This window comes from Rhipicephalus sanguineus, chromosome 6 (genome assembly GCF_013339695.2).
Source record: "Rhipicephalus sanguineus isolate Rsan-2018 chromosome 6, BIME_Rsan_1.4, whole genome shotgun sequence".
NCBI classification, from domain to species: Eukaryota; Metazoa; Arthropoda; class Arachnida; order Ixodida; family Ixodidae; genus Rhipicephalus; species Rhipicephalus sanguineus.
In genome coordinates, this window is record NC_051181.1 from 138342620 (window position 1) to 138355194 (window position 12575).

Sequence of the window (12575 nt, forward strand, 5' to 3'; positions counted from 1 at the left end):
GAGATGAAAAAGGGAAGGCCGGGAATTAACCAGATATTAGCATCTGGTTTGCTACCCAGTGCTGGGGTGGGGAAATATGGGCAAGAAAGGGGGTGTAAAGGGGAGAGAGAGAAAAAAAACAAAAAGAAACGAACATACACACATGCAGGATAAAAAAACAACACACACAGGAAGGGCGTTCTGGTTACAGTCGTTCAGAAAGGCCGGTTGATCGCAAGAAGCGCAGTAACGCTTGCTCGGCCTTCTGCGACGTTACGTCTCGTCGATGGTGTAGAATTCTTTCCTCCGACAAAGGTCGGCCGTCCAACTTGTTCAGCGCGTTGCAAAGAGATAGTCGCTGTGCACTGTACTGAGGGCAGTCGCAAAAGATATGTCCAATTGTTTCTGCATTGCCACAGTGGTCACAGGCTGCGGTGTCGGCCATCCCAATGCGGAAAGCATAGGCGTTGGTAAACGCAACGCCCAACCACGTCCTACACAAAAGGGTCGCGTCTGCTCGGCGAAGCGTCGACGGGACTTGAAGACTTAAGGTAGGGTGAAATGAGTGCAATCGAGCATGTTTGAAGTGTGGCTCATTCCATTGTGACGTGGTGCGTTGGCGAGCATGCAAACAGAGCTTCCATGCAACGTCGGTCCTAGAAAGCGGTAGTAGTAGTTCATGGTCTTCTGCGTGGGCTGAGCGGGCAGCATGATCGGCCCGTTCATTGCCGATGATTCCGCAGTGACTGGGTTACCACTGAAAAGTGATTTGATGTCCTTTCTCACTAAGGTGGTGTATAACCTCTGCTGTATTTACTACCAGCTGTTCGTGCGGCCCGCGGCGTAAAGCTGACAGACTGCAGTGCCGCTTTCGAGTCGCAGAAAATAGTCCACTTGTGCATCGGCTGGTCATTGACGAACTGTAACTCTTTACGAAGGGCTGCCAGTTCTGCTGCCGTCAATGTTGTTGCGTGAGACGTCTTGAGTTTAATTGTCGTAACCAACCTTGGTATCACGACTGCTCCGGTTGAGCTGTTCGGCAGCACAGATCCGTCAGTGTAGATGTGTATGGAGCCTTGGTACTTTTCGTACAAGAGAAGTAAAGTGAGCTGTTTAAGTGCCGGTGACGACAAATTCGTTTTTTTTTTCTGGACGCCAGGTACTGTAATGTTGATATTTGGTTGAGTAAGGCACCATGGATGAGTCCGAGGTCTTGCGGCAAGAGTGAAGGAAGTTGGTATTGATTCACCATGCGCGGTCACTGTTTGGCAGTAAGATGCGCGTGGTCGGTCCGCTGGTAGAGAGGCTAGGTGATGGCGGGGAGTGCGAGCAAGATGTCGTGTATCTGTCCTCAGCACTTCAACCTCAGTGTGGGTCTTGATAAGGTGGTCCCTTGCGATGGCTATAGTCGCGACTGTTGACGCACTCTGAAATTTGCATTCTACTCATGCTGCTCAAAGCGAGACTCATACGTTCTCGTATATTCACCATTACGTGTTTTTCAGATATTTTCAGATTGTGCCACATTAGTGATTACAAGTAAATTTTTTTCCTACTTGCTATACCTTTCCCTATTCTCGTCTATTATTTCGGTTTCTTTGTCGATCACATTCCTTATAGTACGTTTATTTAAAACTGCCGTTTTTATTTTCCGTTTATGTTTCGTTGCTCCAGAATAGCAAACCAGTGCCTCCAGGTGTCAAAATAGTCGATAATTTTTTTCTTTAAACTAAGACCTGGGTGAGCGGGCGTGGGTCTATTTTTAACTCAGCACGAAAAATGAGACAGATGAGCAAGGAAAAGACGAACATGAATGCTCGCTCAGTTTTTCATGGTGCACCGTGGCACTTTTAGTCTCCCTGTACAACACTGTGCCACCCGTCAGACACACAATCAGACTTGTCGCTTTCTTATCGTTGTGCTTTTGTCTTTCGATATCGCCCTAGTTATTCGCCAGTGCACGGTAGCTCATCTCGCATCATCTCTCTATCTTCTCTCAGCATGTGTTGTCTGCTTATGTAACTTCATGGGTCATCTGTATTCATGTGTATTCATGCGTTCATGGGTCATCTACCTATATGGTATGCTGCACGTATGAGAATGCAGACTTCTCCGGCGTCTGTCAAAAAATATCGCTGTCTTGGTTTAGCGCCGGATGCAGTCATGCGTTATCTTTCTTGACTAGATTGAAATTATCAAAAAGAGTGCCAGCGGGCATCACACTCAGCATTAACTTTAGCTGCTAGCTGTCTCGTTAATGAATGTGTTAGTAAAACTTGTACTTAATTTATCAAACCTACTACAACTACGACGCCACGCCATTTCAAGCGCGTGCGAGGGTTGATGGACGTTAACTCTGAAAGTTATCTCCATAAATGCATACCCTCACGCCCACGTTCTGCGCGTCAGGTCAGTGCCATTTATCTCCATCTGTTGGATTGACCGCAGTGTCTTGCTGCCGACTTTTTCTCCGAGCTGTAGTCTGTGGCAGGACACAGGTCTATAACGTCACCTAGGGATCGCGTCGCCTATCATATCACGTCAACTATGATGTCACGTCACTGTATCACGTAGCCTGTCATGTCCCGTCACCTATCATGTCGCTTCAGCTATGATGTCGCGTCAGCTATCATGTCACGTCAGCTATCATGCCACGTCACCTAGGGGTCTGGGAGCTATAACCTGATAATCCGGTAAAACCTGACTCTCGCGAGTCGCTCACTTTTTCTGCGCGGCGGATCGAAATCTGGACATCTAGCCCGGGCTGCACTTCTGACGTCTTTCCGCCGCAGTATGGCGGCGGCGGCGACAATTCTGAGGGTTATAAGGGGCCGAGTAGCGACGCTCATTGAGAGCGAATTAATTAGGCTCGGCCCAAGTGGCGGCGACGTCCAGGTCGAGGCCGTCTAATTAAGTTTCCGACGGCGACAGCCGGACCGGCAGCTGCACCGGTGCGCGTCTCCACATTGCGAGAATGACGCATGGGGTGGAGGAGGGGGGGGGAGGCTCTCGGCGGAAAGCGTCGCGGAAGCGAATTGTACTCGAATAACGTTCAGAGCGACTCGCACACCCGTTATAGCGCGTCCGGTCACCGATGGTACGTCCGGCGGCCCGCTGGACGCTGACACGGCGACGGCTCATTGAACTCCCGTCCTAAGCGCCCGATGGGGCTCAAAGGAATCCATTTGGCGTTCTGTCGCTCGCGCTGCCATGCGTTTGTTGCCCTCGACAGGCGCCGGCCAAATGTCCCGTGCCTTTCCAATTAGCGCAACTCGACTTATCACCTCGAATCAGTTTTAAGACTACTGCATAGCACAGGCGCTGCTCTGTAGGCGCAAGATGGCTGCCCTGTCCCCCGTTACGTCCTTCGTATGATGCCCTTCTAGATGAGGATATTAGGCCAGTCTTGACTCGAAGACATCCTCAGCCGGCTCGTGAATCTTTGCCTGACACAGCTCAGCCTTCGATTACTAATGCGGCTTATTTCGGGAAACTTGCGAAAATTGCGTTGAGGTGCGTGCGCGACTTCAGCGGGCAACAGCGTTGATGTCACTCTACTTTAGAGCATAAAGCCTCTGGGTCTTTCTCAACGTTACTAGACCAGTTGGTCTTTCTGTTGGAAGGGGGACTACAGTGTTGTCGCGTGCGCTTTCGACTAATGACATAGCTATTCCTTTGGATAACGATACCTGATCGGGACTTACCGTGGAGTGCAGTCCGCTCCGGTGGTACAGTGGATTCGGTACTCGGCTGCGTGCCCGAAGGTCGCGGGCTTGATTCCGCCCGCGGCGGTCGCATCACGATGAATGCGAAATGCTAGAGGCACGTGTATACTGAGCGATGTCAGTGCACGTTAAAGAACACCAGATGGTCGAAGTAAACCCATATATATTTTTTTTATCTTGAAGTGCAAACTGCCCTTATGTCTCTCAACTTCCTTCACTCTGTGCCTTTGGTAAGTTCCTTTTACCTTTTCCAAAAATCATTAAGTGATAGCTCGAACCGCGGCATCTGGTCGTAGGTATGATCTCGTTTTATCCGAATATAATTTCGAAAAGAAACTTCCGTCGCTCAGTTGCGAGGAACGCAGATTTTTTAAAGAGCTTCCGATTTCCAACATCAACGACGAATCCTTTATTATTGACCCCAGGACATCGAAGCGAAGCGGTCGTTTCCTTAACCCCATTCAGAAACGCGGAAAAGGGCTGGATTCTTTTTCTTTCTCCCCCGGAACCATTTGCATGGGATTCGCGTCGCCGCAACATAAACTAAACGCATAAGCACGTACGTATGCATATTACGTTCCCTTGGCCGCAAAGCGTTTTGCGCTTGCTTCGTTCCCCAACCACCCCGAACTTTTTATTTCAACGCGCGCTCTCTTTATTCTGGAAAATGTCCGAAGCAATGCGTGGTCGTTCGCGCTGTCGTGCTCCTTCGAGCGCATTAATAGTCCCCTTCCTTTGTGCGTCCGAAATGGATCTGCATTCATTCCGTGCTCGCGCATTCCCATGCCTCGCTCGCGTTTTTTTAACGAGCCATTTTCGCGTCTCAATAGAGCGGCCGGGGTGGGCCTCCATATAGTGCGCGCATGTATATATGTGTGCCATTGAACAAGCGTGCCGCGGAGGCAGCGACATAGCCTTTTTGTGCTCTTTCTTTCATTTTTTTTCTCTTGTCGGTTTTATAAGGTTCTTTTCAAGCCGTTCAACTCCTTTTCCGTCTGATGGTCCTTCGTGAATGTCTGCGTCGCTCAGACGCAGAACGCGTCGTTGGTCTCATTGTCTGTCGGCTGTTCGTGAGACGATGGGCCGCCGGACAGTTTCAATGTGAGGCCGCAGCAGTGAAGAGATTTAGCAACATGCCCCGTTCGCCAGAAAAAAAAAAAAAGAATAGAAGTGGGGGTGACTAGATACAGTTGCGTGTGTTGTGATAATGTGTAGACTGTTTCATTAAGAGAAGTAAGGAAAAACACTAAAATGAGCGCGTGTCTTATGTAAGACGAAAATAAGGCAAACGAGATTAACTGCAGGAATAGCAAGGTGGTCACGAGAATTTCGCATTGGGTTATTAATTAATGAAATGGGGATGCAGTATTGTACGCAACCACTTATTGTTACTAATTAGCTAAATATTAACCTAGTCATGTAATATTGAAATTCTCCGCCACAATCAGGGTTGCCAATGGTGGCTACTTTTCGCCAAATTGGCGAATTTGAGAGGCCCGTGGCGATCTAAAATTATGAATGGCGACATGGCGATTTTTTGGCGATTTTCAGCTTAGGTCTCCACTGAGTTATGCATCCTAAGCTCAGTGACTTCCCAACGAATGAGCGGCACTATTCTCTGTATTTTTCTGGGTTTTGAGGTGCACATTACGCGCCGTTCTGTATGTCCGTCCTGTAACTCGTGTGTATCTCCTCAATTCATCTAGATGCTTCTAACTCAATTCATCTAGATTCATCTAGATGCTTCAGAGCTTCGCTAAAGTTTCGCTTCTGAAGGGGTGAAGGGGCTAGATGACGGGTTGGTCGTGTGTTCCGGCCATTTGTTCCGCCAAGGCTCCAACTATTCTGAATAGCTTGGCGACCTATTCACCGCTGCAGTATCCCCTAATCGAGCTCGTATAGTGAAGATGGGCGGATACGCGGGTGTTCGTGCAATAAAAAATTATTTATTCAGGCATTTTCTACTGTTCTCGGTGAGCATGTGCAATGAAAACAATTGCTATATAACACTTTACAATGTCTACCTGTTCATATATAACGCACTGGATTGACGCGGGTAGATATAAGTAATTATATATGAAAGGGACAGTGGCGTCCGGTATCATATTAGTTCACACTGAAAGGTATAAGACTCACTAATGAACGATACCTGTAAGAATTCTGTCTTACTACTTTCAATAAACATATTAATCCTTTTTTTTTTCATATGAGGGGATGTAAAGCTGTCTACAAATAACGCCTTCGCGGCTTTCGCCTAAGGTTTGCCACACTTTTACCTTTGAAACGAGCGGACAGGGATGGAAGGATATCATGAGCGTTTTATCCTTTCATGCTTGCGCCTCCGCGCACATCTTGCGGCTAGTCGGAGAACCAGGTGCACCAAGCACTCCCATGGTGAAGGGGCGATGCGCCTGGCATTGAGAATTGTCAAGATACTTTAAGGGCTTTGAATGGCACTGTATTCTACGGGGCTATACATCAGTACATCAGCGAAAATTCCTATTACTAGGATATGCCGCACACATCTAGAATGGCGACTTTTTTGGCGAAATTTCTAAAAAAATGGCGACTTTTGGCGACTTTCTGCTCGTTGTTTGGCGACATTTACTCGAAAGTCAGTGGGAACCCTGGCCACAATTCGCATTTACTCCCAAATCTGGATTTGCGTAGCTATGCGCCGAAATAAAGAATATAAGGGCTCTGTAAAAACTTACGAATTTGCAGCAATATTTTTCAAGTAAACGGCAATACGTACGCACTCACGGAAGCACGGACAAATATACTACACGATGACGTGCGTACGCATGCATGCTCGAAACAGCTTCCGGTGATGCAAGCTGATTCAAATATATCTGACTTAAAGAGCCGTTTTTTTTTCTTACGTGAAGCGTTACACGTAAGCACGGCAAAATAACGCGAGTCTAAACAAACGAGACACGCCTCTCGCGGTGTTATGTTTCACTGCGCGCGGTTGACCTGACCATGCACTCGATTAATCTGAACAATGAGACGCGGTATACACCGCTCGGTATAGCTCGACGTCCACTCCACCTGTGGACGCACCTAATGCATCCCAGGAAGTGTTGGAGTGATATACACGCGCCAACGCTATTACTACCTCGCAGAATAGTGTGTACCTGATCCACTATTCGAGTTAGGAGTTGGTGCGTGCAGTTAGTGCTGCGAGAGCACACGGCGTGATGCCCTGCCAAGTTCCAACGTACCATCCGTCAGTTCCCAGACTTCCAACTTGTGGACATCCCCGCCCTTCGCCCTCACCCTCTTCAATACCCCCCCCCCCCCCCCCCCCCGCTTCCCGTTGTCCTCGGCTCTTCCTATCGAGGCTCACCTATCTGAAAGAAAAGCAAAAAAAAAGCGAATATAAAATGTGGATAGGCATGGACGTATTCGTATTAATTTTGCATGCGCACGCCTCTTCGACTTTATCCGTCTCGCTTACTCTTCGAATACCTCTCCTGCCGGTGCGTAGGTTACGATGAGGAAATGTCGAATTATGGAAAGCTGAAGCTCTTTTGCTAATAAGCACAGACAGGTAACGAGGCTTTCCTACCATACGTGAGGAGCAATAGTGCAGCCGGGAATTATGAAACGCGCCTTGCGCAAATGTGTTTGGTAACCCGGTGTAGTTTGAGGATGTGCCGTAAAGGGCGCTCTTGTTGCCGCTTCGTTATGCTCCGCGATAACATCATAGCACGAAAGGTGCAAGAAGCGCATAAACCCGGTACTAGCCAAGTTCAAAAAAAAGGGGAAGTGATGAAACGCTGTATTCAGGGATGAGCACGTATACCGTCAACTCAGCCAGCTACCTTGGTGCAACAGAAAAGCGGAAAAAAAAAAGAGGGGTGGGGGAAATATTGTATGACGCAAAGAGACGACTCACTCGGGACCTACAAAAACGGCAAATTAACATCATGACCCACTTGGCAGCTCTTCCTAACACAAAACGGTAATGGAAATGTTTGCAGCGAAAAGAGTGCGCAGGACATTCAGCATGCCAGTATGCTTACAGGAAGTGATGTTGAGGGAAGAAGACGTAGGTTATATGTGGCGTGTGTGTGGGAGTCTCCTATGTATGTTTTCACGTATAAATTTAGAATAAAAGATGTACGAAAAAGGGGTAAGTGTATCATACAGGTTTGCCGATGTTTATATAGGTGAGCCTGTCTTCCGGCTTCGACGAAGAGATATTAAAAAATACTTTCACAAAGATAGCTTCGTCCTTTGACAAAGACAGTCCTTACAAAAATAGGGTTGGACAGTCCATATAGACTGTCTAAATCTATTTTTGTAAGAGAGGTCCACACATAGAAACGTCGGCCGTCCTGTTAGATCCGTCCTGCTAAATCTGCAAGCCATGGGCAACATCTGTGGTATTTCTGCGTTTGAATTTGTTTTGTTCTTATAGTTAAGTTATTAAAGAAGTTAGTTTGTCGCTGTATGAAGCTTTGGATGAAAGTTTCCCTCCACCTTTTTATCTAATCACATCTCGGGCACGTAGTCACAACCGCGTTCAAAAAGCCGACCGGTTCCAACATCCGACCGGGGGGGGGGGGGGAGGTGAGGTAGAGGACGGGGACATGATTCTCCTTCCCTTTTTTTGAGCAGTGGTAGCCGAGGCAAACCGACAAAGGATGTGGACGACAGGCACTGAAGGGAGGAAGGGCGATCGCCCCTACCCCCTTCCCCCTTCATCATCTCTCAAACCAAGCAACAAGGTTGCCGCGTTTTGTCGCGGCGACTACAAGCGATGGGCCTGCTAAAGCAAAGTAGTAAAAAAACCTAGGCCTTCTAACCAAGTATAGTAAGATGGGCCCAAGAAAACACGGACAAGCGCATGTCCGTGTTCTTCTTACTTTGTACTTGCGTATAATTCGCGCATACTAATTTTCCTTGCAAGTATGAACCAACTCGCCCAGCAACAAGCTTTATTAAAGCCTAGTAGTTTCACTCTATCACCGCACTCGCAGTACGGCTCCTCTATCGCGACGTGACGAAGTGACTCCTGGCGTCCTTCTTATTCGCCCGCGTTGCGAAGTAGTTGCAAAGCGCGGAGAAGAGACGGAGGAGGAGGAGTGGAGGTGAGAGAGAGAGTTGGTGCGTGCGCAGCTCGTCTCGTCATCCCTGCTCGGCGAGCGAGACCAGGGAAAGAAAATGGCCCGAGCAAAAGGGGGAATGCGGTCGTCGGCCGCCGGACGACGGATTTGCATCCGCGACGTCGGGGAAAGGAGGCCTGCCGTAATAACTCGGGATTTGCCCGAGACAGATGCGGCGCATCCTGCGGCAGCGGCACCGAGGCTCGCATGCACCTGTGCGCGTGCGCGCCAGCGCATCACCTTGACGAGGCTCTCTTCCGCATCGGCGCGTTTTCTGCCGAGAAGCAACGGGGCTGGAGAGTTGCAGCTGGAGGAGGGGGCGAGATGTATGTGCTGGCAGTCGTCTTTGGTCGTAACTCGCGGGCGGTCGTGCTGCGTGGGGACGGGTGAAGACGCAGTTCTCGAAGGAGCTTACGATATTCTTAACTGAGCTTCCTGATATGAACATGCAGCGGCCGTCGTTTACGTAGCGAGCAAAGTTTCGAGACACCGGCGGCAGCAGTGAGCAGTTATTCAGACCGTGTGTTCACACATTCGTGGAATAAAAGCTTTATCGAAATGGATAAAGCAAGTTATACAAAGTAGAAATGGGTAAATCGTGAAAGATATACAAAGTGAGGTTGCACCCGAGCTTTGTATACCTTTATTTATATTCGCTGTTTGTTGCCAGTGCACGACGTGTGCGAAAAATTCAATGCAGGGTCCGCCAATGATATTTCTGCAAACTGTTTCATCTATACTCTTGTCGCAGTAATTAAGTCATTATTAGGCAATGCACATCTGATTGAATGACGGGAATACAATCAATCAATCAATCAATCAATCAATCAATCAATCAATCAATCAATCAATCAATCAATCAATCAATCAATCAATCAATCAAGTTCACTATATATTGTAGGTAATCAAAACACGTAGACTGCTGTGCTATACCGACCGACCGACGTTTCTTAACTCCCTGTATAAAATACAAACTTAATATGTGTAACGGCAGCTGGAAAGGGCTAGCTTATGGCTACAAGCTCGAAACGACACCCCTGATATGCTTCAGAAGCGCCAAGTAGCACTTAACGTAGAAATTCGCCATATCAGCGAGAAAAAAAAAAGAGGTGCACTCATCTCCCAGCAGAGCACTTGCTCGGCCTCTCGATGCGTCCCGTTCGCCAGCGGACGCCTCATTAATTTCCCGCGAACGGGGCAGCAGCAGCGCGGCTGGCAGCCATTGTGCCGCCTCTGCTGTGCAACGTCCCGACGGCGGCTAGGACGTCTTCGAAGGCGGCCCGTAATGAGTGCTACTTGAGTGACCCCGCAATTTCTCTCCCCCTCTCCGACGCCTTGAGCACTCCTCGCCCTTTCTCCTCCTTCCTCACTTGACCTGCACTGAAGAGAGAGCGGCGGTGCGGTCCGACTCCCAAGGCTTAGGGTCGGCCTCGTGGGTCACAAGTCTCCGAGGCGCCTCATTTTTTTTTCTGACACAGTTGGAGCGAGGCAGAGGGAAATAGGGACATGCTTCTGTTATTAAGGCGAGAACATTGGATGCCTCATCAAACGCGAAAAGTGACTGTTGGCGGTGGCGACGTCAGCGCGATCGATGCAAAAAGACGCGTGATCACAGATCACAACTTGATGACGTCGCAAACGTGACGCCACACGATGACGTCATCCCACGACATCGTCGCCTGGTCAAACGAGGGCCGATCTTGGAGGCAGTGCTGCAAAACGACGTGAGGTGCAGAAAGCTGCGATGCCTCCGATCCTGGAGGCAATGGAAAGCCATGTTAGGTGCTGAAAGCTTTCGTTGGGGGAGGGAGGATCAACACACTCGACTGAGAAGCAAAAGAAGGAGAAGATGGCATTCATCTTCAAGTCGTCTGCATAAGGGCCTCTTCGAATTTTTAGTACTTTATACCTAGAAACAGTACGAGAGAGACAAGATAGGCAGGGTGAGTAACTTGGGGAGATATTCAGTTGGCTATTATGTACTTGGGAAGTTGGAAGGGGCTCTGCAGGAATGAAACGGAATGTAACAGGAGAGGCGTCCATAAAGAGACCACATGGTCAGTATGCCTGTGGCAGCGTCCAACTAATACATCATCATCATCATCAGCCTGACCACGCCTACTACAGGGCAATGACATCTACCAAGTTTCTCCAATTAACCCGGTCCCGTACTTGCCGCGGACAGGGTGCCGCCGCAAACTTCTCAATCTCGTCTGCCCACCTTATTTTCTGCCTCGCCATCGCGCGCTTACCTTCTCTTGGAATCCAGTAGAGTGTTCCTCTTAATGGCCCGCGGTTATTTTGCCTTCTCACTACATGCCCTGCCCATGCCAATTTCATCTTGATTTCGGCTAAGATTTCCTTAACACACGTTCGTTCTCTGACTCATAATACACAAAACAATACACAAAACATCATCTCCACAGACTTGCAACGGGTCGTTAAATATGGTGTGTGTTAAACAAAGAAACAAGAGTGGCAACGTTTTTATAGTGACTGACGCTGTAGTCCATGTAGGCGAATACCCGAGAATTTTGCTTTTTCGGGTATTGAGAAAGAGAGAGAGCAAAATCAAGGAATATAAACTCCAGTCGAAGAGGAGTGAAGTTGTGTTGCCATGCCTTGCAAGTTCTGGGACACCTATTTTTGTATCTCTCTGCAGCCCGCAGGCCACAGTAGATGCCGCTACACGTTTCTCCAGTTGCGCCTGTATTATATACGGCTGGCGTATATGTAAAAGACGCACGCGCGCAGAGTATGCGCACTCAGCTTGGCAGATTCCGTTCGTTCGCGTGCACTGCTTCAAAAAGAAGAGACCGCGACAGCGCCGCCAGAATAGTCGTCGGTAGGAGTTTGTTTTTCTCGTTCTTTTTTGGAAGTTTGTCAATCCCCACCGTGTATATACACGCGAGTGTAGGACGGGTCGCTGCCGGACATGCGTAGAACCGGTAAAACGGACAACGCGTTTAGGAACTATCTTCTTCTTCATGCTGGCTTCTTCCTCGCGCTATCTTCACGCGCTCTGACGGTGGTGGCTTTGCTCCGCCAGGCGTTCCACGTCCGCCTCGTATCGGAATTCGCACGCGCGCCGCCTTTTTTTTCCCGGCGCAGGAATACATAGCGCGCGCGCGCATTGCCGCAGCACTGCGTACTCGGGGTCACCGGTCACGTCTCTACGGCCAGCGCCGCGTAAACACAGCTCGCGGTCCGAGATGAACGTGACGCCGTTGCCAACGCGCTCCTCGTCAGCCTTGACTTGCCTTGCTTCCCTTGCCTGGCTCTGCTTCGACAAGAGCACTGCGCGGCCCTGATACCGGACCACCGGCAGCGCATGTGCCTGCGAGCCAAGAGCTCGTCTCCGGAACCACAGCACACCCTCCCTGTCTACCTCGTTCCCTCGTTCTCCTCCTCCGGCACAGAAGTGCGCACGCTGGGCGGGGACGCGGAAAAAGTGTTGCTTCGTGGTCTGCGCATTACCGGGGGGCTCCATTCGCTTCGCGTGCGCCAGCCAGGCGAACCCTGTCGTGAGGGGACACGGTTATATGGAACGGACGGGAAAATGGGAGCGAGGTTTTTTTCGTATACGCGGACCTTCTCCGCTTTATTCCTTACTTCCTCTTCATTTTATGCCCTTTTTTTTCGACGATGCAGGAGGACAGCGAAGCGATCTAGCTTTCTCTAAGATGTTCGTACGGGATGCGAGATGTAATGTGGGTCCGTTCCGGACCCCGAGGTTTCGTGAATCGCGTTTAGCATT